This window comes from Athene noctua, chromosome 2, assembly GCF_965140245.1.
Source record: "Athene noctua chromosome 2, bAthNoc1.hap1.1, whole genome shotgun sequence".
Classification (NCBI taxonomy): Eukaryota; Metazoa; Chordata; class Aves; order Strigiformes; family Strigidae; genus Athene; species Athene noctua.
In genome coordinates this window covers 50,678,991-50,693,114 of record NC_134038.1, presented here as the reverse complement: position 1 = coordinate 50,693,114, position 14,124 = coordinate 50,678,991, and the positions used below count along the sequence as shown (strand labels likewise).

General features: G+C 39.0%; 1 long non-coding RNA gene across 1 annotated transcript in view; it reads left to right on the top strand.

The window, feature by feature from the left end:
• Positions 1 to 13,740, top strand: part of LOC141957487 (uncharacterized) — a 28,238-nt gene extending 14,498 nt beyond the window's left edge. The window contains exon 3 of the long non-coding RNA XR_012633116.1: positions 12,741 to 13,740. This is a non-coding gene — a long non-coding RNA (uncharacterized LOC141957487). The remainder of the gene's footprint in view (positions 1 to 12,740) is intronic.
• Positions 13,741 to 14,124: the final 384 nt, after the last annotated feature.

The window sequence follows — 14,124 nt, the reverse complement described above, 5'->3', positions numbered from 1 at the left end:
TAGGAAATCAGGAACCTACTCAACTGGCTTTACTGTCAGGAAAGGTATAATGTGAAACTGTGCCTTGGATTTTCTACAGTAGCTTGTAATGAAGAGGAGTAAGGATGTACTTCAGCAACCCTCTCTTCTTACACACTATTACAGTGCTGTAACCCCGATTTCCTGGTACTGTGGGGTGGAGGGAGTGGTACAATACCAAAACTATAATGTGTTGTACAGTAGGGAGCAGTGTACTTTTCATATGTGTTTTTGGAGGGGCTAAATCCATATTTAATTTGTAAATTAACTTTCTGTAAACTTAAACACCATAACGGCCTGAAATTTACTTAAAAGTTGCTGTTCCTCAGAATAAAGTTACTTCTATGTGCTGTTTTGAATTTGATCATATCTTCACCTACATTGCTTTTTCAGCAGTTTCTGACTTGAAAAAAGTTGCAACAGTTTGCTCCTTCTTGAATAATAATTTGTTGCTAGTTAATGAAAGAATCTTTCTGATGCCTTTATCATTGTGATTATGCAGACCTGGCTACTGGTGCCAATATAGTGACTAACAGCACCATAAACTGACTCTTGAGGGTCCGCTTACTGTAGAATACACTCCATACTGATTTGCAACTTTAGCAGGTAAGCAGTTTGACGCTTTTAGGTTTCTGCTTAACAGCATCAGATGATCCTGAGTATTGAAAACAATAACAGAAACAACTGGTTTATCTGTGAAAAAAAAAAAAAAAAGGAAGTCAAGTTAAGTTTCCTTTGCACAACTTCTTAAAAAAAGTTAATATCACTTGAGAAAAATAACTTTTCTACAAGAAAATAATCACCATTATGAGCTGTTTTATTTTAAGGAGCACCAGCAAACATAACTGTTCCTCATATATATATTGTTTTGTGGATTAGGGATATCAATTAAACTCAGACACCAGAGTGAGAAGGGCAGGCATATTTTACAGGATAATACAGAAAACATACAATAAGAAAAGACAGAACAGCACACTTAAACAAATAAGAAAATACCATGTAATGAATCAGATATTTACTATCCTGAGAAAGAGAATGGAGATTAAGAAAGATACATCACCACTTGCATATGTTACCATCATCCAGATCCACAGTGGCTAGGCAGCCCTGGTTACAGCAAGGGTTTGCAGAACCTGTCCCAGCAAGTGGGAAATCCTGCACGGTGCATCCACCTGTAGGTGAGGCTTTGCTGTGAGCGGGCCCAGCCTTATATACTAAGAATGGGCGAGCCAGAAGAGCTGGCACCTTTGTTTTAAGCGGAAATACCTGGTTTCAGTCTCATATTAGGTTCCCCCCAGAGCCTGGCCAGGGCTCAAGGAAGAAGCTAGAAGAGTTTCCCTGCTTATCTGATGGGATTATGCACAAGGTCTCACATCAGGTGTGGGGACAGACATGTGCCTCCATGATTCTGTTATTCTATTCACATACAAAGGAAGGGAAAGACACATTCAAGGTAGCTACATCCTCCATGCATATTTCATTAAGGATTACCTTCCAGGTTAACAGTTTCAGTTCAGAGCCTGTTGCTCAGTCTTCAACACTTTCACCTTTTACATCAGGATAGGTGGTTTATTGTGATTTAGTATAACACCTGTTAGAATAATGGTTACCAGTTATGAAATACACAGGATTCATCTATAGGTCAACTCTGGCTTGGGACTGTTGTCCAAGCCTTAGCACTTCAATGTATACATCTGTGAAGAACCTTATTGTATAATTTGGAAATAATAATGCAGAGAGCCCAAATGTTATTACTGTATAAAAGAGCTGAGATAAAAATATAAACTTAAAAAGAAAACAAGATCCCTCACAGAAGAGATCAAAGTGAAAGGCCAAATTGAATGTAAAACTCACAGATACAGATTATCTGCACATAAAGACTAGCAGAACACCTGTGAGCAGGCTGATTGATTGTAACCATCTGAGATATTCCTTCAAATCAGTTCACAACTGTGCCTGAGATCATGTTATGGGATAATCTGATTAAGCCTTAATTCCTGTAGCCTGTGTGGTTTTAACAGGGAGTAGTTTCTTTGTAGTGAAGCCTGTTTTGCCTCAGTTACTTGTGTGTGATTTGAATGGAGTAGTATAACTAGAACACTGACCGCAAACTAACTTCTAAAGATCAAAAATAAGATGTTGATATATTAGAAGTGAAGAATTTTATGATGAAGAGTTGTATTCAGCCTTTTCAGTCTTGTGATTTGCTTGTGTGTTGGGCTAGCAAATTTCTCAATTTTCTGTGATACTGAAACTGTCAGCTTTCCCACAGTGCTGCATGTAAAGCATCAGCTGTAGGTCTTTTGGTACATCTGCCTTGACTGTGGGCTTTAATAGCAGTAGGAGTCCTGAACCAGACAGATCCATCTGGTGCCTACTGGTCTTAGAAGGTAAGACTCAATACATATATAGATATAGTCTGTAAGTATCTAAGTATTTATATGTAAGTGCTATGTATATGGACTGTATGAAGAATCAATTTTATGTACTAAAAGTTTTTGCATACTCAGTGCATGTCTCTGACATTGTATATTGAATTCTGAACCAAGTATCAACAGGATCAGAAGGAAGGTTCAAGGTAAGTCACTGAAGCATACTTGGTTTTGGAAAATAAACTATGGCAAAAATACATAAGTAGATGTAAAAGCTCTACAAAGGCTTAATATTTGATGTAAGAAATGGTAGCCTGTTCATAAAGAAAAAAAAAATCTTAAATACATCTTGTGTTTCTTTGTGATTTCTTTTTTTTGTTCATCTGTTGCTTTTTATAGAAACTTTTCTGTGTAGTTACTTAAAACGTACATATTAACTGTATTTGAAAGAACACAAACAGCAACTAGGCCATTACTGGACTTTTTTGTAATGGAGAATTTTGATTCATACCTTGCTCTTGATCACATGTTTTTGTAATTGACTCAAGCAGGACTGGAACAAATATGGTAAACCCTTCTGTGTATGGTCTGTTCACACTAGAAGCTCTCCCTGTTGGTATTGTAGCTGTGCTGCTGAAAACAGTAGCAAGAGAGCAATCTAGATTATTATATTCTGGCTCCCATTCCAATTGCAGGGAAGCTTTTGAATAGGCTGGTTAGACATGGAGGCAATGACCAAGAGTAGTAGTATTACTAAATGAAGACAGGTAGAGGCAGGGTTGAGAAAGTCCCCTGGCTAAAGGAATGGTCACACCTGACTGCAGCTGGTGTTGTCCATTCCTTGTGCTCAGTCAATCAGATGTTTATCACTTTAATTTACCAGAGTAATTTCATTGTTGATTTTGTCTCTAGTGGTTTCTGAAAGCTCTTGTGGTGCATGAGCTGATGGGGTACCTCTTCATTAGTGAACAAAATTGCCAAAGCCCACTTTTTGTCTCTAAGACCACGTTTATACTAGACTCTCCTTGCCTCCAAAAAGACTTGCTGTGTGTCCTGGCTGCCTGCTCCCTGTGTGTGCCAGAGATCACTGTAGCAATCGAGATAACTGAGCTCCAGCATCTGGATCCATGTGCTGACAACTTTTCTGTTCTGACATAAGTATTGCTAAGGCAGCTGAAAGCTGCTGCAGTGGATTAGTCTCTCCAGTACAGACAGGGGCCGTGTCCACCTTTACTGCTCAGAAGGCTTTGGATTAATTATCTTTGAAAATAAGTGTCTTCCAAATTTAGTGGGAGAATAGGAGGGAGGAGGATAGTATACCTGCATGATGTAATAGCTTCCATACTTTGCTTATGTGTAAATTAGAACAATTTTTCTGTAGAATGGATTAAAACTCTCCTAGCCCCATGAGCATATGTGCCTTGGTGAGGGTGAAATCAAAGACCACATTTGTTTTGAGGCACAGTACTGAAGGACATAAAGATCCTTTAAAATCATACACTAGTTTTATGTATGGTCTGTGTATTTTATGAATTTCTCTCTGTCTTTGTCCACCAATGAAATCAAAAATCCAAAGAGAAAGTTGAATAGTAAATATCACTCCTGTATTGACAAATCTTTGTTTCCAAGTAAATAGTTTTATTATATAAGTATTATTACCATGTTTATACATAAATGCTAGTTTTACCAATTTGATTTTTTTGCCATTTTTCTTACACTTCTTAATGCTACTGATGACTTTAACATAGCTGCTAGAACTGGCAAGTAAGTAAACACTTTGCATTGTCTCTATTTAAGAAACTTTGTGGGGAAAGTTGCCTTTTAGATAATTTGTCAGGTAATAGCCATTCTTGCTGTTACCATTATCTCTCTCCTAGTTCCATGTTTGTTCTGGGATCTGAGTTAACTTGGAGGTTATGGACAAAAGGTAAGGACAAGTCCTAATTCCTTCTTTCATCCTTTCTTAATTATTGCACGTTTGATTGGTTTTATTTTTCACAAGGTGAATGCAGAGTAGCAGAGTGAGTTACTGATGCAAGCAGGAGTGTTTTTACTTTGCAGTCTTCTACTGTTCTATACTGTGATGTGCCCATCATGCCTCCTTGGTTCCCTGTCCTGCTGGGACCTGCCTGTAGTTGCCTTTTATTCCCTAGTTTTTGCCTTGAGGGTGTAGTTAATTAGATTACGGTTTATGTTCTCCGCTTGAATCCCAAGAGCCAGAAAGCAGGGAAGTCCTAGCCACCATCTGCTTTTCCCCTGTCCTGTGGATTTCTTTAATCTCTAATGAACTCAGACCAAAAACACAGACCACTGTGCTCATCAGCTATCATAATACTTCAAAGGTGGTTTTGAGTTATCTGGGAAAGAGTCCTGGAACATGCAGATAGATGTTGGCTAGATCAAGCAATAAGCCCCTGAAAAGCTGAGTATTTACAAAATCTGACAATTGGTTTATTAATGATAGTATTGTAAACATTAAAAGAAAAACAACTTTCTGAATGTACTTTTTTTGCACTGTAAACAGTGTAAGACACTGACATTCTCATTTTAATTTGAGAAAATGTTGATGGAACCTTGTCTGCAGAATTGGCAGAGGTGTATTGGCAGTTGGGCCTCCAGGGATACGGGTAGTTGACAAAGTCATGGCACAGGTGGAGATGGTCATAATCAGCTCATCAGTAATGAGCTCCTCAGCTCCCCAGATGAAACTTCTGGCCACCTTCCACTTCCCTTTTAAATGAACAAATGTTAGTGATTTTTTTTAAAAACTATTATTACATTAGATTTTTTTTATTATTATTAAACTCCAGAGAGGGGAAAGTAATCCTTGAATCACTAAAAATATTTATTCACTAGATCTTGCAAGAAAAGGAAAGAGCTGCAGCACTGGAAGCCAGTCTTGCATACCAGACCATGTGGAAACTCTGCAGTTCACCAGGAAGATCTGATAGAAACTTAGATGACAGTGAAACTGAAAAAAAGTTTTGAATTCCATTTGAGAGAAACCCTGTGTGTGCCTTTTTTTCCTCACTAATGTAAAGAAATAGGTACTAAACTTTGGCAGTTCCTCCAGACAGAACTTCTTGGCTTGGGGTTTTGTTGGTTTTTTTGTTTTTTGTTTTTTTTTTTTTTTCAAAAAGCCATAGCATTTGCAAGATGCTGAATACAGACCTACATAGGTTAGTGAAACATTCTCCATCCTGTCTTACTCGGAATGCTTTTCCCATGGGCAGAATTTGAGTTTCTTCAACTGTTGCTCACAGGATTGTGTTAAAGGGTTTTGAAATTTCTGTCCTTCCCCTGCATCTACATTCACAGAGGTTTTGGCAAACACAGAGTTGCTAGAAGAGTTCATATAAAGAAAAAGACATGTGTGGCATGAAAAAAATGAGAACTGCTGTTGTCATATATTTATGTTCCTAGAGACCCTAAGATCAAGTATTAAAATGTTATCAGATTCTAAGTAGAAGCTGCAAGAGGAAATCATTGACATGGCAGACAGGCAAGTTGTGTACCTCATATTGCATAGTGATAGTAAGGGAGTCCCAGTATGAAATGTACACAAGTCTTTATACAATTGATTACAGCATGTAAGTTAAGGCATGTTGTGGGGAGACTTATAACTTCCCTTCTGTCCTCCACAGGCCAATGCAGTTGGTGGTAATGCTAAAATGGGGGTGCTGATTGACAGCTGGCTGAACAGGAGCTAGCAGTGTGCCCAGATGGCCAAGAAGGCCAATGGCATCCTGGCTTGTGTCAGCAATAGCGTGGCCAGCAGGGACAGGGAAGGGATCTTACCCCTGTACTCGGCACTGGGGAGGCCGCACCTCGATTCCTGTGTTCAGTTTTGGGCCCCTCACTACAAAAAGGACATTGAATGACTCGAGCGTGTCCAGAGAAGGGCAATGAAGCTGGTGAAAGGTCTGGAGCACAGGTCGTAGGAGGAGTGGCTGAGGGAACTGGGGGTGTTTAGTCTGGAGAAGAGGAGGCTGAGGGGAGACCTCATCGCCCTCTACAGCTCCCTGAAAGGAGGTTGCAGAGAGCTGGGGATGAGTCTCTTTAACCAAGTAACAAGTGATAGGACAAGAGGGAATGGCCTCAAGTTGCACCAGGGAAGGTTTAGACTGGATATTAGGAAGCATTTCTTTACAGAACGGGTTGTTGGGTGTTGGAATGTGCTGCCCGGGGAGGTGGTGGAGTCCCCATCCCTGGAGGTGTTCGAGAGTCAGGTCGACATAGAGCTGAGGGATCTGGTGTAGTTGGGAACTGTCAGTATTAGGTTAATGGTTGGACTGGATGATCTTCAAGGTCTTTTCCAACCTAGACGATTCTGTGTACTGGGTAAGAGTTTTTGGAAAAGAGTTAACCAGAAGTTACAGGAATTCAAAAGGACACCACCTAATTAACAGCTTTGCTAAGAAGTAATCTAGTACAAAGTACGTGATAAATGCTTCAGGAAAAGCTTGAGCTTCTTTCCTTCATGAAAATGTAAAATGTTTCATAAATATATATCTTTTAATGATTTCATTGTATGTTAGGCTATGAAAATTGATGGAAAAAAATTGAACTTGCTGTAACAGGGAGAAACCAGCCACTACAGGTATATGTTAATGACTTTATAGGAAACAAGTGTATAACTGGTATACAAAATTTCACAAAAATTATTCCAGGTGACACCTGTGCATTTAACTTGATGTATGAAATCTCCCCTAACATCTGGTAGTACAATGTTAGGTGACTTTTTTGTAGTGTCTCTGTAGATTGATAGTGCTGGGAGCTCTAGTGATTGCTGCTAATTTATAATAGTGTTTGGGAACATTTCATGTAGGAAGCAGTGTAGAAAGGTGTATGGCAACGTGCTTCTTGCAAGGGTTGTATAAGACATTATCTATGTTTTTGAAAATTATGAAAATGATAGCAGTGTTTTATCCTGTAGTGATCCTTATCACTGTATTTCTGACATGCTGTAGTCCCTTCATAGCTTAATGGCTTCTGCTTCTATCAAAAGTGGAAAATACATGCTTTAGAATACATACAAAAATTTACATAAAAATATTATCAGAGTACAGTATTTTCATTTTTTGGAACAGTTATTGTAATACTTACTATGTCCTACAAAGTATTGCCAGCAGGCTGAGGGAGGTGATCCTTCCCCTCCACTCAGCACTGGTGAGGCCACACCTGCAGTGTTGTGTCCAGTGCTGGGCTCTCCAGTACAAGACAGACATGGGCATACTGGAGAGTCCAGCGAAGGGCTACAACAAAGATGATGGAGCGGAGCATCTGCTCTATAAGGAAAGCTGAGAGAGCTGGGACCACTCAGCCTGGAGAAGAGAAGGCTTGTGGGATCTTACCAAAATCTACAAATACCTGAAGGGAGGGTGCGAAGAGGATGGAGCCAGCTCCTTTCAGTGGTGCCCAGTGACAGGACCAGAGTTAACAGGCACAAAGTGAAACACAGGAGGTTCCCTCTGCACATCAGAAAACTCTTTTTTACTGTGAGGGTGACTGAGCACTGGCACAGACTGCCCAGAGAGGTTGTAGAGTCTCCCTCCTTGGACATGTTCAAAAGCTGTCTGGGCATGGTCCTGGACAACTGGTTCTAGGTGGCTTTGCTTGGGCAGGAAGGGGTTGGACCAGAGGACCTCCAGGCGTCCCTTCCAAACCCATCCATTCCATGATTGTGGTAGTTGTTTGAAAAAATAAAGATACTGTCTTCAAAACTGTGTTCATTGTTCTAGCTCATCGTGTTAGGGGCTTGTATTTTTTTTTCTTCAGTACCTCCCAGGTGTGGATGGAGAGAGGGGATGAATTCAAATTTACCTGGCCTAACTACAGGTACCTAGGGTTTCATATTGACCGTAATCTAGGCTTTCAGCTTGAATAACAAATTTGAATGATGAGCGTGTGCTTTAAAATTCAGTGTGCATTTCATCTCTCCCGATACAATAGTACAGCAAGTGACTGTGACTGTTTAGGAAAACAGCACAGAAAAAATGGGGGAGGGAGAAATATGTAAACATATTTTCCCAAATATTTAAATAAGTCAAGCAATTTTTAATTTTAACATTCATTCAAAGTTTAAAATAGTTCTCCAGCCATTCAAATATGAAAACAGTGAGGGGGAGGGAAGGGGAGGGGGGGGAGATCTGGATCTTGTTGTTATTCAGCAAAAGAAGTAAAAAGAAAAATCCCTTGCAGGCACTTTTTATTTTTGATCAAGTAAACCAGCTTGCTTGAAACGTCCATGGATGTAAAATAAGGAAGCAAGATTGCAGTTCCAGGTTCAGAAATCATGTATTTCCATGCTTTTATGCTTTGCGTGTGTTATGGGTGAATCGAATTATGAATTCCCAGTGGAAGGCTAGCAGTTCAGCTAAAAAACCTGCACCTGCTTAATCTAAGATGATATGCAAGCACAGAGAGGTGGAAATTAAACACACCACTCCAGCAATAGCTTCCTACAACGTGATACTTATGAGGATAAAAGGAAACAAGGACACAACCTTGTCATTTGACGAAGAAATCATGATTTGCCCTGATGAAACTGATTTGCTATGTCCTTTTTCTAAACTCAACCTAGTGGGTTTTTTGGGTTTGGTTTGAGGGTTTTTTTCCCCAGAGAAAAAACAACTGTGCTGCAGGTTTATTTTTCCATCAAAGTTGGAATACTCCCCAGAGTGTTCTGGGTTTTTTTAGAAATAAAAATTTCTAGTAGCAGGCATAACTACCTATGTGTTTATAAAATGCTGATAAACACAATTAATTATAGTACATATTTTTACTTTTTAGAAAGTAACCTAGTGGAGTATACTTTTGACTGATGTCTGAGCTTGTTTAATACTAAGGCACAGTTGGAAGACATCCTATATGCTACAACAGAATACTAGTCCCTGTTTAAGAAGGTAGGTGAACCCCAACACCAGTTTTCATTTGTCTGCAGCTGAATTTCAGATTTTACTGGTGTAGTTTGTGTTACAGCTTTCACTCAGCCTTACTGTGGCTGGTGGGAAAGGGATGCAGCCCCATTTAGACCCTCTGGTAGCTCCACTGCTGGTTGCCAGCAATCTCTTAACTTAATTCACCATCATCTGATTCATAAGTCTGATTCTGACTGTTTGCATCACTTCGAAATACTTTATAAATATTTAGCAGCACAGTTTTTGCTATGGAATGTAACTAGATTAGATCATCACAATTGGAAATCAATGGAATTAATAATTTTGTCTTACTCAGATTTTTAGTGCAAAAGATATCGAAATGCAAGTTGTAAAATAGAGAAGAGAAAAAGAATCTGAAAAGAAAAAGAGAAAAATACCTGTTGCAGAAAAATTATAATGGCTGTTATAATGTTTTTGAAGTTCTAAGAGGCAATAATTGTCTACAGTGCACAGAACTGCTCAATGAACTTGTTTCTTCCTAAACTGAGTTCTGTAGTTTTCCTGAACTTGATGGAACGCCTGTGCTGAACCCAGTATGCTCGTTCATCTTGCACTGTGCAAAGAGGAATATATTCACATAATCTTCTTTTTTAGGTGTATTTGGCACAAGAAGTTACTAATATGTTTTCCAGAAGGTGATGATTGCCCCTGGTTAATGCGATACAGGATATGTAAAATCTCTCAGAACCCTCCTTTTTTTTTTCCTGTAACTTTTTGCAGAGGGGATAATTACTGTATTATGACTCCAGTAAAATTCTGATTTGTGTTCTGTTTCATTAACTAAGTGGTGCAATGCTGAATATTATTAAAGAAAAATAAGTAAGCAATGTCACTTTACATAACACTGTATTGTTATAGGGCACTGCAGCTTCAGTGATGAAACTGCTTTCTTTTAATGAATTTTACTGGATAGCAAGTGGTATTCAGTATGGCTTAACTACAGTTATGTAATTCTTAAAATGTGAAGTCTTAGATCAATCTTTTTAACTCTGTGTTTCATTGAGAATATGTTTGTGCCCAATAGCTAAGCCTTTAATACTGTGAATCTCTTTTGCAGAGGCATTTTCACCATACCTATTCCCTGTTATTGTATATTTTCAGCTACCCCTTTCTATTGCTTGTGCCCATTCCTCCCTTCTTTCTCCCTCCGTTCATTTAGTCTTCTGATCTTTCTTCCTCACTTAAAGCTGAGCTTGTGAGGTGCATGTGCTTTCCTGACCTTCCCACCTCATCCCATCACTTCTGTGGCTTCATGACTTAGCTTTGGGTTCGCCAAACTGGCAGGAACTGCAGGTGCACAGCCAGGTAGGCTTTGCTCTGCTGGGACTTTAATATGCCTCCCCGCATGGCTAAGCTCCAAGTTCAGTTAGCTCTCTTGTTATTAGTAGCTCAGTAGAGTCAACGAAGCCTTATAGATTAGAACAATCTAAGACTATGTGCCTAATTCTTTTGCTGTACCTTCCTGTGGTATTTTTAAATGTTTTATAAGGTTTTAAAGCTGCAGTGTATTGTACCTCATGGAACAATAAGTTTGACTTTTATATAAGTAAGTATTGGCATTTGTGACCTGAATGTCCAGAAGAAAGAGGCACCTCCATAAAAGATCATTAGTCAAGACAGAAAAAACAGGTCAGACTGTAATGCTGAATATAAATTAAAAAAAAAAAAAAAATCTACTCAAATTGCAAACTTAATGAAGAGGTGTAGATACTGAGGATATTAAATAGCTAGTGATTTCACTTAGTCATTTTCATTAGTAAATTCATATTTGCAATTATATTCCCATTACTTAATGTTTTTGGTCATATCTTCTATTTCTGCATTTCCAACTAACTCATTCTTGCTTTTTTTTAAAAATGAAATTTTCTATTCCCTGATTTTTTTTTTTACTGTTCTTACCTACAGTATCTTGTTTCTTTCATCATTTTTTTCCCAGAAGAGCTACTGTTGTTACTGTTTAGCTTGTTTCATGGTAAGCTTTTATTTTTCCCATTAAAATTAACTATTTTAACTAATGAAATTAAATCTTCAGCCATATTTCATCCTTCATGTTGCTGTTATACACTTAAGTTAATTCTATAGTGCTTCCAAGTCTCTGTCATTTAAGAAAAGCTTAAGGCAAATATTAGGAGTTTCTTATTCCAGCTAATTTGCTGGTTGTGTTTAATTGATGATTTAGCAATTGGAGAGAAAATAAAACTTCTGTAAAAAGGATCACTGACAGATTAAAAACCTTGAAGCATATTAGATGGATTCTATAGGGTTGTAGGAAACTAAAACCAAAGTGGTGGATACAAAACTGACTTAAGATCTAAGGACTTTATAAAGGTCTGTCTTTGGAAGAGTTAAGGACAGAAATTTTGGAGGGTGGGTAGTTCGTTTGTAATTTAAATACGCTATTTGAAAGCCTCAGGAAAGCTGAGAACAGCAGAGACTGATTCAGTGTGCACTGTATAAGTCTCAGCTGTTGGAAAGGGTTATGCAGACCAAACTATGGGCAGTATAGAACCTAATAGTTCCTGGGAAGGAAATCTGAACTTTTGTTTACTCTAATGCTTTCCTATGCCCGGAAGGTAAAGAAGATACTTCTACATGAATGTCAGATGAGTCCATTCATGGGTTATTTGAAGTAGTGAAGCAGGTCAATTTGCCAAGGCTGGGCATTCATGGAATGAACAGCTCGATGTATCTTCAGCTGACTTTGAAAAGAAGTTACCATATTTATCAGTATGTCCTGGGGAAAAAGCTGTAGACAAGAATGGTTACTTAATTAAAAGGTTTTTTTCAATGCATGGGTGTTTTTGATGGTAGCAGTCACCCAAGAAAATGACGATTTAAAAAAACCCAACAAACTCCAGGTAGTGACAAAAGTAACTCTCCATACATGTGTTGTAGCCTGTTTATTTATGAAAACAGCTTTAAAATTCTGGATTCTTTGTTCCTGGTTATTCTGACTGACTTTTTGCATTTTTTTTTTATTTTTTTTTTAATTTACTCTGGGTAATGAAGACTGCATACTGGTAATCTAACATTTTTCCAGTGGGGAAAAAAAGGACCTTTTATTTCCTGCACAGTTTCATAGAATGAGGGTTGCATCTGCTTTGTTTGGAAAGGACACTTACGGCACTTTAACTGAGCCCAGTATTTTTTTGAAGACATGCGTATTTCTAAATCTTCTGGGCTTTGTTCAGTGTTTTGTTTTGTTTTTTTCTTTTTTCTCTTTATGATCATTGTGCTATACCTTTTCCTGTGTTTTTTTTCATATCATTTCCTTTGCTCCTTTTGCAGCCTCCTTATGTTTTTCTCTCACCATGTCTTATTTTCTAGTTCCATTTTTCACACTCTGCTGTGCCTCACAGCTGTAGTGCATACACTTCTGTCTTCAGCTGTTTCTTTTTGTCTCTTCCAGATATGCTTTCATTCTTGAGCACTTGCATGGGTGTCTCGGAGATTCCTTCAGAAGTTGAATAGCCCCAAGAAGAGGAAAAACTTGGCCTTACATAATAAGCCAACTCTGTTCTCCCTGAAATCCAAGAACGGTGGACAGCATGCCTTCACTTGCATCCTCCTCCTCCTGTTAGTCACTCTTGGTCTTTGCTAGAACTGAAGTTTGCTTGTCTCCTGGTCTCTGAGCACCCTTTGGCATGTGGGAGGTAACTCACTGTACCCTTACACTCTGTGTGTGTAATGCAGCTTTATATGCCTGAGAAGTGATTTAATTTGCTCAGACTTGGCAGAGCTCTAAGGGGTACAGAGACTACCTCCCTCCTGTGTTATCCCATCACCACCTCTTCCACCATCTTCCAACCCTGCTCTCATGCTTGGAAACTGTAACCATTCTGCTGCCGCCTCTTTGGGATTTTGGGCTGAGTTTCTTCTGGAATGGCAGGCATGGTGAGAGTGGAGGCAAGGGGAGAGCTGCAGTAGTGAGGGAGAAGGGATGCTCTGTGCAAGAGCAAATGCTGTGTTTGGATCCTAAATAGGGGGGGTTGTGTTCTTGAATATAGGCTTCTGTGGCACTGTGTTTTGCACCTGGTATGTTGCAAATGCAGGTGATAACTGTGCTTTCTGCAATCTGTTAAAAGCTACCAGTGGTGAAAGCATGCTAGAATGAACTTGACGTGCATGCAAAAGGCACTTATCCAGCTAGTCCAGGATGTCTGCTGCTACCTGTACTAGTGGAGTTTGAGAAGGTACAGTTACCTGTGTTGTGACCATGCTGGAAATTAAGCTGTGGCCATACGCTTTCAGTTCCCATCTCAAGCGGTTTCCATTCTGTAGCTGTCAGAGTTGCTTCTGACAGCATTTTAAAGCAGCAACATTGTGCAATCAAGCGAGGTTGTGAATGGAAATGGTCAAAAAAGTGGTGTTTCCTTTGCTCCCACAGCCTGACAAGCCTGTAAGCAGCAGTGCATGAAACTATTAGGAAAAGAAGATGTATAACCTCATGCATTCTGTTCACATTTTGCATGATTTTCAGTGTATCCTCAAGAATTACTTTCTTGTCTCCATTTTTACCTGAAAACCATAACTTCAAAGGATGTCTTAATACAAGAGTAATTAACAGGAAAATTATTTTTTGCTCTCCTAACATTTTGTTGGATTGTGTGTTTTCTGTACCACTGTAACAAACTGTACACCAGGCCTTGGTTGAACATCACTTTTATGCTGTGCTCAACTTAGTCAGATAGCAACGCCCCTTAAGTTTTATGGGCAAAGAGAAGCATGTGTGTAAGCGTGCTTCAAAACCCCTTGAAATTTACCCCAAACGTGGCTGCGACCACAAAAACCTC